This window comes from Capra hircus, chromosome 24, assembly GCF_001704415.2.
Source record: "Capra hircus breed San Clemente chromosome 24, ASM170441v1, whole genome shotgun sequence".
NCBI lineage: Eukaryota > Metazoa > Chordata > Mammalia > Artiodactyla > Bovidae > Capra > Capra hircus.
The window spans coordinates 35,233,395-35,250,204 of NC_030831.1; the positions used below are offsets into that span (position 1 = coordinate 35,233,395).

At 41.8% G+C, this 16,810-nt stretch overlaps 1 protein-coding gene across 5 annotated transcripts in view; it reads right to left on the reverse strand.

Moving 5' to 3' along the window:
- Positions 1-14,884, reverse strand: part of GREB1L (growth regulation by estrogen in breast cancer 1 like) — a 244,929-nt gene extending 230,045 nt beyond the window's left edge. For all 5 annotated transcript variants that reach the window (XM_018039524.1, XM_018039523.1, XM_018039522.1 and 2 more), the window contains exon 1: positions 14,716-14,884. The gene's annotated coding sequence lies outside the window, so the exon portion shown is untranslated. The remainder of the gene's footprint in view (positions 1-14,715) is intronic.

Below are 16,810 nucleotides of genomic sequence, written 5' to 3' on the forward strand. Positions count from 1 at the left end.
AATAGTTATTTGTTCAATAAAGATCTCATTTCTTGAAAAATAAATTAGGTTAATTTTGTATTATAAGGTGGCTTCCCTGATAGTTCAATTGGTAAAGAATGTGCCTGCAATGCAGGAGACCCCGGTTCATTTCCTGGGTCGGGAAAATCTGCTGGAGAAGGGAGAGGTTACCCACTCCAGTATTCTTGGGCTTCCCTTGTGGCTCAGCTGGTAAAGAATCCACCTGCAGTGCAGGAGACGTGGGTTCAATCCCCAGTTTGGGAAGATTCCTTGGAGAGGGGAAAGGCTACCCACTCCAGTATTCTGGCCTGGAGAATTCCATGGACTGTATAGGACATGACCTCTCAAAGAGCTGGATACAACTGAGCGACTTTCACTTTCACTTTGTATTCTAAGGTAATGAGCCTACCAGAGAATGCTGCTGTTTGTTTTCATGTCAACCCATAGAATGATACAATCTGTGAAATTATGCACAAAAGAAATGTAAGAGAAACATTCCTTACATTTAGTCTTTACATTAAATGAGATGCTGCTGTTCATGACTCCCATTACTAGTAATATGACTATTACTAATATTAATTATTAGTCTAACTTGATCCTTCACTGGGCTGCAACTTGTAAAGATATGTCTAATATCTCTAATATACCAAGACCTTAACTTCCTGCTCCAACAATTTTCATGTGATTATTAAATCATTAAAATAGAGGAGAATAGTCACTGGATTCTCTAGATAGGAAGTAAACCCTGATTCATGTGGGGAGTTCAGTTGCAACAAGAAGTTCTCTATCAGCTATCGCTCCAAAGGTTTGATTAGTTTATATTCCACAGGAGAACCAAGAGATCAGAGCATATTTTAAATGCCCATTTTTTAAAAATGCTGCAAACCCAAACTTTTATAAGGAATATCATCATATACTATTTGTTAGAAATCTAAGCAGAAAGTTTTCAGGTTTATTTCTAACAAATGAAATTGAGGAAAAATATTGTAGAAATACTTTTATCATCATCTATCTTCTTTCCCCAATACCACAGACAGTTTTATGACATTTCAAAGAATTGCCAACTAAATACAGACTGTATATGTCAAGTCTGTGGAATGTAATTTATCAGTCAATACTTTGTACTTACTATGTACCCAACACTGTATTAGACATTTTGAAAAATGCCATACTATCTCTTCTCAAAGGGCTTACATTCTCACATTCAGAAAAAAAAAATCTTTCTGAAATAGAGATAATAAATATCTATAATGAAAATCTAAAACTTTGATACATAAACTACAAGTGCTATAAAAGTTTAGAGAAGCAGAAAATTAATAAAAACTCCAATATTTAGGATACTTCCATAAAGGAAATAAACTAAACTAGGCTAAACACTTAGAGCTTGGTATCTACATTTAGACAGCAACTTCAAGTATCCAATAAGTAGTTAATATCCAAAATATACAAAGAACTCATACCACTCAAATTTTTTTAAAAAAACAACCCGATTAAAAAGTGAACAGAAGACCTACAGATAGGCAACAGTCACATGAAAGATGCTCATCACTAATTATCAGGGAAATGCAAACAAAAACCACAATGGGATATTCCTCACACTGTTAGAATAGCTACCATCAAAAAAGACCACAAAAAACAAGTGTGGGTGAGGACGTGGAGAAAAGAGAACCTTTCTATAATGCTGGTGGGAATATAAATTGGTGAAGCCACTATGTAAAACAGTACAGAGATTCCTCAAAAAACTAAAAATAGAACTACCATACAGTCCAGCAATTCTACTTCTGGGTATTTTTCTGAAGAACACAAAAGCACTCTTTCAAAAAGATTCATGCACATGTATGCTCACTGCAGTAGTATTTGCATCATCCAAGGTAAGAAGCAACCCAAGTGTCTGTCAATGGAAGAATGGATAAAGAAGACATGAGAGATATATATAGATATAAATATAATGGAATATTATTTGGGCATTAAAAAAACACGAAACTTTGCCTTTTGCAAACATGGAGGGACAAACGGAGAACTATGCTAACCAAAATAAGTCAAACAGAGAAAGACAAATTCTGTGTGATTTCATTTATATTTGAAATATAACAAACAAAACAAATGAACAAACAGAAACAGTCATCCATACAGAGAATAAACAGGAGGGTGCCAGAGGAGAGTGGGGGGAAGAGAGAAGTAAGTGAGGGAGATAAAGAGGTACAAACTTTCAATTGCAAAATAAAGGAACCACAGATATGAAATGTACAGTGTGGGAAATAAAGCCGATAATTATATCCTTTCTTTGTATAGGGATTGATGGTAACAAAACACTGAGGTGGTCATTTTGAAATGTATAGCAATATCGAATCACTATGTTCTATTTACAGGAACTAACACAGTTTGGACAATTATACTTCAAAAACAAACCAACAAACAAACTCACAGGAAAAGAAACAAATTTATGGCTACCAGAGGTGGGGAGTGAGAGGATCAGGAATTGGACGAGGGCAGTCAAAAGGCACAAACTCGTAGTTATAAGATAAATAAGTACTAAGGACATGATGTACAACATAAGAAATATAATTAACATTTCTGTATGTTACAAAAGTTGTTAAGACAATAAACCCTAAGAATTCTGACCACAAGGAAAATAATTTTTTTCTTTAATTCTGTATCTGTATGAGATGATGGCTGTTCATTAAACATTTTTGGTAATCATATCATGAGGTCAAATCAGTCAAATAAGTTAAATCACTATGATGTACACCTTAAACTATACAGTGCTGTATGCTCAATAAAGCTGGGGAAAAAATACGTATCTCTAGTTGATTCTGATATAAGTGGCCTATAGTTTGGCAAACACTGTTTAAATATGATGTGCAAGACTCTTTAGAGTAGTGTTGTCTGAAAAGAACTTTCTAAAGTGGTGGAAATAGTCTGTAACTGTGATGTTCAGTACAATAAGACACTAGCTACATGTGGTCATTCCAGGGCCTTGAAATGCAATTAGTATGCCTGAAGAACTGAATTTTTAATTTACCTGTAATTAATTTTAATTTTTATAGCCACAGCCAGCACTAGGGAATAGGAAGAGACTTTTAAGGGAAAACTGAGCCAAGCCACAGGTAGGAACGCATATGAGAAGGCAGGAAAGACAAGTGATCGGCTTGCCTAAAACAGAGGTTTTATATTTGATTATCATGAGGTCAGGTTATAAAAAGCCTTGAAGGGAACTAAGGAAACTGGATTTCATGACACATGCTGCTAGTTGTATAACTGAATCATTTCCTGATCTTTTTCCATATTAAAACGTGTGGGTTATTCATGCTTATCTCAGAGAGGAGACTTTTCCCCAGGCTCTGGAGTGAAACTTCATTATTCGACACCAGTCGTGGGATTTCTGTTTTCCTCATCAGTAACTAGCTGGCACATGTCATTCAGTTGCTAAGTCATGTCTGATGCTTTGCGACCCCGTGGACTGCAGCACGCCAGGTTTCCCTGTCCTTCACTATCTCCTAGAGTTTGCTCAAACTCATGTCCATTGAATCGGTGAGGCCATCCAACCATCTCATCCTCTGTCGCCTCCTTCTCCTCTTGCCCTCAATCTTTCCCAGCATTGAATTATTTGGAGAATGGGATTCAATGAGAATCCCATGAACAGTATGAAAAGCTTACACATGAGTATGTGATAAATTCTAACCAATGGGATTTGGGACATCTATGTATGTGGGTAAACTCTTTAGAAAGTATTTAACTTGAAGAAATAGAATCTTTTCCTGACTCCAGTCAGAGCCTTGCAAGGCTTGAATGTGCTGCTGACACCTGGGTACAATGAAAGGACAAGGTGGAAAATAAACAGCTAACAACTAAGGATAGCAGAAAATGACGGAAAGAACCCGAGTCCTCGACAATATCATCGAGCACCAAGAAGTGCTCCCCGCACCCTCTCCCCATATATTTTGGAGATATAAGGAATTAATTAGTTTTAATTTCTTTAGTTTTTTGTTCTCTTCCATGCATTAGAATGGAATACTAATATTTCGGGGAAATGCTAAGGAAGGCATCTGATCCAGGCTGAAACTGATATGAAACAAAGTTCAAGGCTTAGAAATGACAGGCATGAAAAACAGGTCAGAAGAGAGGACCAGAGTCAAGCAGACTAGCATGAAAGTCCTAAAAGTCAAAGTTGCCAAAAGATCTTGGAAATATTAGTGAAATATTATCATTTGTGAAATCATTCATGCATATAGGTAAGTACTTGAGGTAAGGTTGGAAAAGCAGTTCATTTTGTAAGGGTAGTAGGATTGTGATATGTGTCTTTGCTGATTTTTTATACTGTTCTCATTATGTTATTATTTCCACTTAAAATCTCCATGACAATATAATTTGTTTAAATGCTGTATATTCAATACTTTTTTGAAAATGGAAACATTCTTGAAATGTGACTTCTCTATATTAGCTGCAGCTAAAGGCATGAGACGATTCTGAAGAACAGGACAGTAAACCAGAAAGGATGAAGGAGTAGCCAGGTGACCTTGGGAAGTCAAGTAAAACCCTGTTTTCCTCTTAGGATTGATTTCTGGCTCTAAAATCCACAATTTCTGTTTTCAAATTGAAGAAAACTTTTTGGAAAAAAAAGAAAGTCCTACAACTGATCTCAAACTCCAGTTTTCTGGGCTCTGTTCTCATCTCTCGTGCTGTGTTTTGTTGCTGTTTGTTGCTGAATTGTGTCTGACTCTTTGGGACCCCATGGACTACGGCCCACCTGGCTCCTCTGTCCATGGGATTTCCCAGGCAAGAATACTGGAGGGGGTTGCCATTTCCTTTTCCAGGGCCTTGTGCTATGAGTTGAGTCTAAAAGGGAATAAAAGTCAATCTCTCCTCAAATTCTCTAAGCAAATGAGAAACCTTGGAAAATAATTATGCTTTACTATAACTGTTGAGAAAAAAGTTTCTGCATGTATGTTCAGTGAATAACGAAACTGATTTTGGAAATTTTAATGTGAATTAAAGATCTATATTAATATCAGGTAGGTATCAAGTGAAGCTTACTATTATTTTTAACTTTCATTTCCAAATAACTGATAAAGTTAAGCATTTTTCATATTTTTGACCATCTGGAATTGTGCTTCTGTGAATGACCTAATCACAGCATTTTTAAACTGTTTTAAAATTATGCTTTAGAAAATATTTTTATTATCATTTTGTGAAGACTTCCTTATATAACAGATGGTAATTTTTTGTCTGCATATGCAATGATTTTTTTTCAATCTAACATTTGTCTATGGTATTTGTTTACAGTTCTTTTTTTGCTTTACAAAAATGTTTTAAAATTATATAATCAGATATGCCTGTCATTTAGTATACAACTCTGGCTTCTTGTTTGGTGTAAATAAATATCCTCTGGTGAAGTTAATGGTTGTTTAACTGTGGAATATGTATATCACGGAATAGTATGCAGTCATTGAAATGAATAAACAAGAGCTATACCATTTGACTTATAGGTATGTCTTGTGTTTCATTAAATATTAAGAAAAAAGAAATTATATGTATAATTATGATTATATGTCTATATAAAATACAACATTATATATAAGATGTTGAAGATATACAATATATATATGTTTCCATGATCATGGAAAAAGTTAAACAAAATAAAGCGCAGACTAGCCACACTGTGGAAGTGAAAAGGGAGGTTAAAGAGGAAATTTAGACTCCCTGAACCCAGATGACTCAGTGGTAAAGAATCTGCCTGCCAAATTTAGGAGACACAGGTTTGATCCCTGAGTCAGGAAGTTCCCTTGGAAAAGGAAATGGCAACCCACTCCAGTACTCTTGCCTGGGAAATCCCATGGAGAGAGGAGCCTGGCGACCTACAGTTCATGGGGTTGTTCAGACACAAATAAGGGACTATGCACACATAACAATGAATTTCTTAAAAGATGGGACTAGTTTTCTTAAAAAACATACGACCCTATTATGTAAAATTATTTGTGTTGGTGAATATATATAAATATGCATGGAAATATGTAAGAGAATGGTGACCAAAACATTAACGGTATTTAAGATAGTTAGATTTCAAGAAGAAAGGAAGAGGAACGAGAAAATAAACACTAGGCAGAGAGAAAGAAAGAGAATGGAAAAAAAGAAAATATGATTTTAAACAATCAAATAAATTGAAATTCACCCTTTCAAAAAAAAAAAAACTGGATGAGGGGGAGGACAGAACCCTCAAGTGAAAAGGTTCCTCATTCTCTGATGTGGGTAACAATTATGACAATAATTACCATCCCCGAATACTCCAACAGAGGTATACACATAAACTTACTATGCTGCTGCTGTTAAGTCACTTCAGTCACTTACTATAAGCAGTATCAATTTAATCAGTTTTAAAAAGCAGGAAGTAAATGAGACACTGTATCAATTACATCTTCTCATTATGACCTCCACAGGCTGTAGTGAGAATTTTAGACACACCTCCTTTCTAGAAGCTAAACTTGCAAAATGATAAATGTGAGGAGTGGTTTTCAGACTTGTGTGTCCATAAAAACCACCTGAGAAGATCGTTAAAACGCACATTCCAGGGTCCCAGCCTAGAAACTCTAATTCCTCAGGGACAAGTAATCCGCATTTAACAAGGACCCCAGGCAAATAAGGCAGGTGTCGACAGATCACACTGAAAAACAGTGAATTTAAGGATGTCTGATCTCATTACAAACTGATTAACCAAAGAGTTGGAGGAGTGGGGTACACTAGGGAGAACAAAGAATTCCGAAGCCAGAGGATTTCGATGGCCACTCTGATCTGATCCCCCTCACTCCCTCACTTGCCTCTGCTCTTCCTGCCGTGGCCTCCCTGTTACCCCTCCGAGGACCTGAGCCCTGCCAAGAATGCTCTGCCTCCAAATTTCCAAGAGTTCCGTCCCTCCCAGCCTTCAGGTCCTCACTTAGATGTCACTTCTCAGTCACACCCTGGAGAGAATCTCAACTCCCATCTCACTTTCTAAGTCCTCTTTCTGCTTCAGTTTTCCTCCCCAGAGCTTCTCACTACCTAAAAGACAACACATTTTACTGACTTATTTCTTTTGCTTATTGTTTGATTCCCATCAGGACAGGGATGTTTGTTAGTTTTCTTCACTGCCACCTCTGAAGCACCTCAAACAGGGCCTGGATCGAGTTCAAGGAGATCGCACTTGGCCAAGATAAAACAAATGAAGCTCGAGAGATCAGTGATAGGAGGTAGATACCGGTGATAGGAGGTAGATACCGGCAAGAAGTAGAGAGCTTGTTATTACACAGATCCCCGGGCCCTTCGAGAGATTCTGATTCAGGATGTTTGGAATGGAGTCTGAGCCTCTGAATTTCTAACAGGAACCCTAGTGATACTGATGCAGCCTGAAGAGTTGTCAAGTGTCTCTGCCTGCTCTTTTGTGAAAGTCAACCAAGTCTAATATGAGAAGAGCTACAGGCTAAAAAGGCAGAGCTTGGTCATAACTACAATCATTTGCTGGAGGAGAAAATTTGTTCCCCTAATCTCCACGTGGGCTTCCCTCGTGGCTCAGACAGTAAAGAATCTGCCTGCAATGCAGGAGACTCAGGTTCGATCCTTGGGTTGGGAAGATCCCCTGGAGAGGGAATGGCAACCCACTCCGGTATTCTTGCCTGGAGAATTCCACGGACAGAGAAGTTTGGCGGGCTATAGTCCATGGGGTTGCAAAGAGTCGGACACAAATGAGCGACTAACGCTTACTTTATTTCTGTGTACCTAAGTTATCCCCCCAAATAAATAAAATGATTCTGCAACAGGATATTGTCACTAACAATGTATCATGGATATTTGTGTGTGTGTGCCCAGTTGCTCAGTCATGTCTGATTCTTTACGACACCATGGTCTGTAGCCTGCCAGGTTCCTCTGTCCATGAAATTTTCCAGGCAAGAATACTAGAGTGGGTTGCCATTTCCTACTCCAGGGCATCTTCCCAACCCAGGGAATGAACCCACGTGTCCTACATTGACACGTGGATTTTTCACCACTGAGCCACCTGCAAAGCTCATGGATGTTTAATACAACACAGTTTCTAGTAAAATATGATGTTCAGTTTGTTTCTAATTTTTCACTCCTATAAATAATGTTTAAGATGATGTTTTTACTACATGCATTTCTCTAATTATTTCTTTCTAACAAATTCCTGGAAGGGAAGTTTCTGACTCAGAGGTTCAACCAGTGCTATCCATAAGAACTTTCTCTGATGAAGAAAAAGTTCCACATCATCACAGTTCAATATTGTAGCCACCCACCACATGCAACTAATGAGCACTTGAAATGTGACTAGTGCAAATGAGAAACCAAATCTTTAGTTTTACATAATGTTAATTAATTTAAATTTAAATAGCCACACATAGTGATGGACTGCCACATTGAACAGTACAGGTACAGACATTTAAAATCTTGACACATGATGCCAAACTGCTCTCCAGAAAAGTTGTAATTGTCAATTTATAGTGTATAACAGAAACCATTTCTTTATCCCATCGCCAATGCTAGATATTATTGATCTACTAAATCTTTATATCCTGAAAGTCGAAATATGTCTGTATGGTTTTCATGTGCATTTCCTTATTAATAATGTTAAACAGAGTGCTTTCTTCTGTCATCATAATAATCCAAATGCAAATATTTTCACCCATTTTGGGGGCTTGTTTTCTTGTTTTGGGGGGTTGTGGTTTTTTTTTGTTTTTTGGTTTTTTTGCTACACTGGCCAGCATGTAGGATCTTAAGTTCCCTGACCAAGAACTGAACTGGCTGGCGCCCCCTGCAGTGGAAGTAGGGAGTCCTAACCACTGGACCATCAGGGAAATCCCCACCCATGTCAATTAATTGAGAAGTTGGAAATTATCTGGCTTCCAGGTTTGTTTTCCTGGGTCCATATGTTTTCTTTAAAATGTATCGTGTGTGTTAGTCGCTCTGTCATGTCCGACTCTCTGTGACCCCAAGGACTGTATCTCTCCAGTCTCCTCTGCCCGTGGAATTCTTCAGGCAAGAACACTGAAGTGGACTGCCATTCCCTTCTCCAGGGGATCTTCCCGATCCAGGGATCAAACCCGGGTCTCTCGCACTGCGGGCAGATTCTTTACCGTCTGAATTTACTGCCATCATTTAAATTCATATAAAAATATGAATATTCAGTTCCACTTGAAAAAAATCAAATGATCTGGTTAGCAGTGACATACAGGGCAAACATCAGTGCAGCCTTAGAAATCATGCTACCTTTAGTCTTTCTTGCCCACCAGAACTCAGCATACCCTATCATTTTACAGGTGTCCTGCTTCACTCAAACTACCTGCTCCAAGGCACCTGAGTTTACAATTCCTGCTCTGAATCACATTCAGAGAGGTTAAAAGGTGAATGATAACAGCTAACTTTCATTTCATACTCAGAATGCAAAAGTGATGTTGTATTTCTGGATTATCTTACCACTAACATTTAACAAGGAGAATACTATTCTAGGGATTAACTGACATTTACTACTCCCAATGTGAGTGCGTCAGTATCAGAAGTGTTGTTAAAAAGTGTTGTAGAACAGGCCCCACCCCCACGATTTGGGTTGGACCCCAAGAATATTCATGTAACCCCATGCTCCCAGCACAGCTCCACACTGGGACAGGGCTTCCTCAAAGACACAGACACTCCTAGACGTGTAGTGGTAATATGTAATTATGACGCGGACACTTCTGGATGTGTAGTGATAATGTGTAATTATGACGACACAGTGTGAACTCATACACCCTTTTCTTCTAAAACATGGCCGAATTTATTAGTTCATTTTACCTTCACAACAATTCTGTGCAGAAGGTGGATAATTAGAGCAGTCCTTTAATTGTTCATCCCATTTTACAGAAGAAAAGAAAGACACAAGAATTAAGAATCTCCTCTAAACACACAAGAAGTTCAAAAGGCCAAAGCAAGCAGGTTCCCTAACTCCTAACCTTGGTAGTACAGGCAAACACAGCAATCCAGCACACAACCCGAGCTTGTTTTCTATTTTACCATAAAAATAGCACGATGCCCAGGAACAGAGAAGACCATAGGAGATATGGTTCACAGCAACAAACATTTATCCAGTGTTGATTAAGCGTTAATCTATGTTAATCACGCCTACAGTTTCTACTGTAGGGACTGTTGAAGACACTCATAAAGCACAGAGATAAACTAAAAATAAAATCTGAAACCACAACCTTGAAAAGAGTGAATTCTCTATGTCAGAGGACAAAAGTAAAGGCACTGAAGGGGTGGGTGGTGGGGATAAACACAGAGCCGGGCTGCAGAGAGGCAGCCCTGTGGGGACTTCACATCTGGACTTGGAGGAGCTGCTATCACCAGTCAGTCAAGAATGGGAGGCAAGGAAGAGTACACAATAGGAAGCCCTCCTGGAGCCCAGGAGCACAAAGAGCTGCTGTTATCCACGTTGGGTGTGTGTTTGCCAGAAATATCAGGGCTGCTGGAACTCCAGAACTAACAAGGGCATGCTTTTGTGTAGTCTAAATTACCTTGACTGTATAAGAACTCAAGTCAGAGGATATAACTTCATTATCCACTGGTAGCCAAAAAATAACATGATTAACAATCATGAAACTTTCTCTCTCTGATCTTTTCTCCCCCCATTTTAGGAAGCATTCCTAGCCAAAATCCACCAATTTGGATCACAGTAATGCTAATTAATAAAAACCAGCCCTTCGAGGGGAAAAAGAGAGGATTGCATTTTCACTTAAATGGGATTGACAGAGAACACTATTCATTAATTTTAACAGCCATATTTTTAAGAATAATGGATAAAATCCATCATCAGTTGAGAATACAAGAAAACTACAACTAATCTGAAAGAAACCTGGAAAAGTTGGTTCACTCATTGGTGTTGTAACTGACCTGTCCTATTGGCTTGGCTTATAGTCTTGTTCAAAATGGCTGAGGTGATGAAATTTCCACTTCTCCAAGTAGAAAACTGTAGCAATACTATTGAAAAAAAAATTACCTCTCACCTCACACAAGATCAAAGGAATGCAAATTAAAACAAACAGATACAATTTTACACTGATCAAATTAGTCACAATAACATAAATGTTTAAAATAAGTACACACAAATAAGTACAAATGTATGTAATCCTTCTGGAAAGTAATTTGGAGATTACAAGAAATCAGAAAATTTCCTAATTAAAAAACATCTAACATTTACATATGTAAATACGTTTTACATGTATTACTGCTTTTTTATCTCAACCATATTAAGAGCTATTACTACACCTACTTTACAGATTAGGAAGCTCTGAGAAAATAAGTTACTTGCCCAATATTGCTCATAAGGGATGGAGCTGTTTTGGACACAGAACCTTTAATTTTAGACCCCAACTATTTAGAACTACACTGTATTACCTCTCTAGGGAAACAATTCTTTGTTTGTTTGTTTGTTTTAAAGAAGGTCCCATTCATAAGGGTAGCCATTGTATTTTTTAAAAAACAGGAAAATCATGAAACAGAGAAAGAGCTAAGTAAATTATGATACAATAAACTACTTGTAAACAGTAGAAAGTAAATTATAGAAAAATGTTCATAAAAAATCAGAGTAAACATGTGCAATACGATAAGACATTTGTAAAAATACATATTCACATGGTAAGGATGGGAAGGAAGCTGCTCAAAAACAAAAACGATTCCATCTTAGAAGAATTTCATTACTAGTACTTAATCTTCTTTTGTTTTTGTTAGTTTTGTCAATCAAGATTACTCTCAGCACCCTTACAAATCTAACCTTCTAGTTCATATTCTTATCACCCCAATTGAACAACTCCTAAAACTTCACTGTAATGTATTTATATTACAGATATTCAAACTAAATACATCATATTCTTTGTTGTTGACTCCGAATCTTCAAAGTATGAAATCTCTTTCTTTTACAAGAATGATTTCTGTAACCGCTAATTACAGTGTACTTTTGAAACCCTTAACTGAGATCACATATAGTGACTAAAATCACTTAACTCTTTTTACTGTCATAAATTTGAAATCACTCCTCGGCTCCCTGCAGCCCTCTAGGAATTTACAGTTGCAGGTGTCTTAGAGATTAGAAAAGTTTCCTACTAAGAACATGATCTCTAAGTGAATATTTATAAAGTCACTAAAATAGCTTGGCCATAAGGATTATTCATATTCTAAATACTTTTGAGAATCGCTAATGAAATTAGGCAAAGTTCCTTTGAAGTAGGTCAATGAACTTTATTTCCACTTTAAGAAGAAAAGTAAGAGTCTGGTAAAAGTAATTTCCCTAAAAATGGCACCATGAGCTGTGAAGAAAATTCACTCTCCTTAGCCATACAAGGTGATACACAGAGGCCCATTCAGGGTTCGACCTTTTTCAGTAGCATAAACAGACATTTTGTGGGAAAATAAAGTAGCTGTTCTCCAATGATATCAATCTCATAAAAGCAGGAATGTTGTTTAAACATCTCAACTTTTTCTTTATGAATCTACCATTTAGGATTTTTTTTTTTTTTTTGGTCCCTCCACTAACACCTACAGATCCAACTGGTTTATCCTTACCCAGTCTTAGGACACCTACAGAACTACCATTTTACCAAAAATCACAGAATTTTGGAGTTAGAAGGAGGCTCAGAAGCCACATGGTTCAATTCCTTTATTTAACTGGGGGAGGAAACAAAAGCATTTCTTAGAAAGTTAATTCATTTAGCTAGTTTATGGCAAATCCAAGCCTGGAACTAAGAGATATGACCAAATATCTTAACCTTGGCCTTCATACTATTGAAATTTTTATACTATCTCGTGTCAGCAGGAGTTATTCATATATCCTTTCAATGTCTTGCAGATATGTGCTGCGCTGGAGAGAATAGCTATAGTTCTCATTCTCTACTTCATAAAGAGCTCCGAAATGGAAGAAAAATCAAAGATTATAAATAAAAAACCAGGAGAAACTTGTGATGGAGGGAGATAACCATTTAATAGTTCTGCTTTGCACTGAATGCTTGTTCTAAGATTTTTAGCATTCTAACTGATAAGTGCCTTAGGCCAAATGAAAGGGTCTAACATCATCATAAGTGAATATCAAATTAAGATTCATCACCACTGAGAAGCAGTTCAGTCTTGCATATCCAGTTCCTTTCATCCTCGATTTCCACAATGTAATTCCATTCTAACAGAAGGTTTATAGAAAGATATACAAAGGAGGAGAGTGGTTGCCTCTGGGTGGAGGAAGGACTAGGGCATTAGGAATATGGGTCTCTGAGACAGAGGGCATATTTTACACTGGTGTTTGAAATTTTCATCCTTTGCATATAACTTTCCAATATTCATTAATTAAATCTTTCCCTTGAAACACATGCCTACATGCACGTAATACTATTTTAATAAAACAATTATTTAAATTTTTCTCTATCTGAAATTTTCAGTATTGCGATTTGTAAAACTACATAGAAATATTCCGAAAGGGGGGGGGGGTCAACACAGTTCCAAAACTCAAAAGAGAATTTCAGGATTTAAAGTACCCCTCCCCCACAAAAAAAAGATGTACAGAGGAAGGGGAGGTTTCTAAAAGGGGCGTTTCATTCAAAAAACCTTTTGCGGACAAACTCTTCCCCATCTTTAAATAGCTAGATTTTTTTAAAAATGATATTTCAGTGGGATTTCCCACCTCCCGGGCGAGGTGGAGGGAGGACAAATTAAAACATGGTTTCTGTCTTCTCCACCCGGGCCAGAGAGCCGTGGTGGTGGATAAGGACCTTGCATCAGTCACGCAACCGGAGGAAAGGAACCGATCGAGTAGGTGTTTCTCCGGGCTCCGTCCGGCTCCGCGGGCGAACCCGGCTCTGGACCCGACGTGGGCTCGGGCGGACTGATCCGCCCCGTGAAGTGCGTCGGCACCGAGCGTTCCTTTTTCCCCGGAGCCCGGAAGAGGGACTGAGGAAACTGATGAACTTTAACAAACCGCCTTCGCATCCCTCGCCTCCCTCCCCAGCCCGGCCCTGCACACACCGCTCCGCGCCGTCCGCTCGCGTCAGGTCAGCTGTCAACACAACCCTTTGTGTCTCCGTCGGCACAAGCAGGGTCCCCAGCCCCTCTCAGAGAAATTCGAACGATGGCCGGAGGACACGCGCGCGCGCGCCCGTGACCGAGTGACATTTCGTGCGGAGCCGAGCCGCCCGGGCACCCCGGGCAAACGCCCGGCCACCGCCGGACGCTCCCAACTTTCCACCCGGGGCTCAGCTCTCTCCATCCTCGCGCGTCACCTCCGCGCCTCCCTACCTGCCGCCCCCGACCCCGCGCCCGGGAGACCCCCCTCGGCGGCCCGCGGGCTCCGGGAGACGCTCCCCAGGGGCGCTCCCCGCCTCCCTCAGCCCTCCGGCACGGGCTCCCTCGCTCCCGCCACAAAGGCGGCGGTGACAGGCCTCTGGCCTTGGGGCGCGGACCGCACGGACTGGGTCTCCTCGTGGGGCTTGAGGCTGGCACGGGCGCCCAGCCTCGCCGTACAAACGCAGCAGCGCTCACGACCCGCGCTCCGCCGGGCCAGCCCTCCGAAAAAAGTCAGCCGCGCGCCGGCCTGCGCAGCCAGGGTGTGCACAGCCCGCCAAAGGGCAGCGGCGCGCGCTCGCGCCCGGCTGGCCACCTCTCATCACCACCGCCCCCGCGCCCCGCCGCCTCCCCGCGCCCCGAGTCCCCACAGCCGCTCACCTGGCCCTGGCAGCGCGCGAGGGCCGAGGACCGGGGGTGGCCCTCGCCTGGGTCGGGGCTCGTCTCCCCACCCCCAGCCGGGTGGCGGCGCCGCGCTCCGCTCGCTCGGCCGCGTTCCTCCGAGGAAGCTAGCGCCGCCGCTAGGCTGGCGTCTGTGTGCGCCGGGCAAGCCGGCCGCGCGCCCAGGTCCCCGGGGCGGAGCGAGGCGGCGGCCGCCGCGGCCGGAGGCGGATTCCTCAGGTGCGGCCCCTCCCGCTTCCCCGGGACCTCGGCGGCGGCGGGGACCCCCGGGCCCCCCCCCCTCCGCCCCGCCTCTCTGCCGACCGCCCTTCCAGGCGCCCCCCTCCCTGACCCTCGCGGAGTGCAGTGGGGAGTGGGCTCGCGGCCCCCCGCCCCGGGTGAATCCTCTCGCCCGGGGGCTCGCGCCTCCATTCCCAAACTCACACGGCCCCCGGGGGGGACGTGTATGTCCACTGCGGGGAGTGGAGGGGTCTCCTCGGGAGGAGGACTGTCCCCCACAAACGCCCCCGGGGCGGCTGACGGGCTCAGCCGAGAAGAAAAATTATTTTCTCGCCGATTCCACCTTCATTCATAGAGTGCTTTCGCCTCGCTGCGGGATTGCTTTCTCTGTCCGCTGGACGGCGGCGAAAGAGCCCTAAGCGTGAGCTCGAAGTGGGCGATCGGGGTCGAAACCCTTCCGCCTTTTGCTTGAAGTGGGGCTGGGGGTGGGGCGGGGACGGGACGCGCACAAACCCCAAGTGACACCCCCCGCTCCGCCCGGGGGCTCCGGCCTGATCTTCCTGGACACCTCCCAAACAAGCACGCTGCCTCCGGCCGGCAGATCTCGGCCGGGCGCCGCCTGCTCGCCCCTGGACCCGAGACTTCCCGGGCCGGGAGGGCTGCTCGACCGACCGCGGGGCCTCGACGGAGCGGCGGGGGCAGAGCTTCTGCAGAAATGCTTGGGCCCCGTGGTGACAGATGTGGCTCTATTCTTCACAGCTGGTGGGTTTTGTGATTAGAGCTGGAGCTCATTTATTTTTAAAACGGTCATTGTGGCCAGAGATGCAACTAGACGCCTTTGCTGGATGGCCCACACTGGAAGAAGCCGCTCCAGGCTGGATGTGATGGGAGAATCTAGCTAAAAGCTGATCTATTTGAGGTGCCTTTGGGGCCAGCATAGCCCGGGGTAGGTCAGCCGATGGGTGGCTGTGGGGAACGGACCGCGGTGCCAGGCCCCGGGCGTGTTGTTTATCAGTCTTGAGAAAGGTATCATTGTCAGTTCCAGTTTAAAGACAGCTTCAGTTAAAGCAGATCTCATAAGATCTCTAAGTCAGTACGTTTTGTTTGCTCGTCTTGCTTTTTTTTTTTTTTAAAGAACCGAAATGCATTTCCCCCTCCCCATTTCTCTTTTGGTCCATACAGAGGGAACTGACTGGAAGACAATAACTCAGGGCATAGTTCAGTTGTGGCTTGCAAAAAGTAAGCGATTTGTTTGTGATTTGGATTTATCTTCTCTTCCTCCTCTACTGGGAACACAAGCCCAAGTACCATTTTTTTTAATTGTTTGTTCCATGTGGGAATAAGGAGTAGATATGTTTTTGGCCTTGCTTTATAATTGAATCCTCGTTGTCCCGTCTTTTAAAACACATAAGAACACTTTTCTTTGCCATGAGAGTAGGGGCCATGTCTCTCTCATTCCCGGCCTGTAATGCCACTGTCCTAGATCTTGCACACAATACAGGCTTAGTGGATGAGATCAATGCAGTTTTTAAATAACTACAATACAGAAAGGTGCCGCTGATTAGTAGCATTAAAGCTCAAGGTATCAAAAAGAAATCAAATGTCAGTTCACAAACTCAACCTAAGAACCGGCTATATATGTGGGAAAAGTGGTGAGTAGAAACTGAACATTTCAATTTCACCTCCGTGCATAAAAACCAAGCTCCTGAGAGGTTAAAACAAGTAACCATCTTTTGAAAAACCCAGTCTGTCACAGGGTTGGTCGAGTTGAGGAGGGGAACACCTTCCATTTTAAAGATAAGGAAACAGGGAACAATGAGCAGCCTTTATGTAAAACCACAGAGCAGTTTTCTCT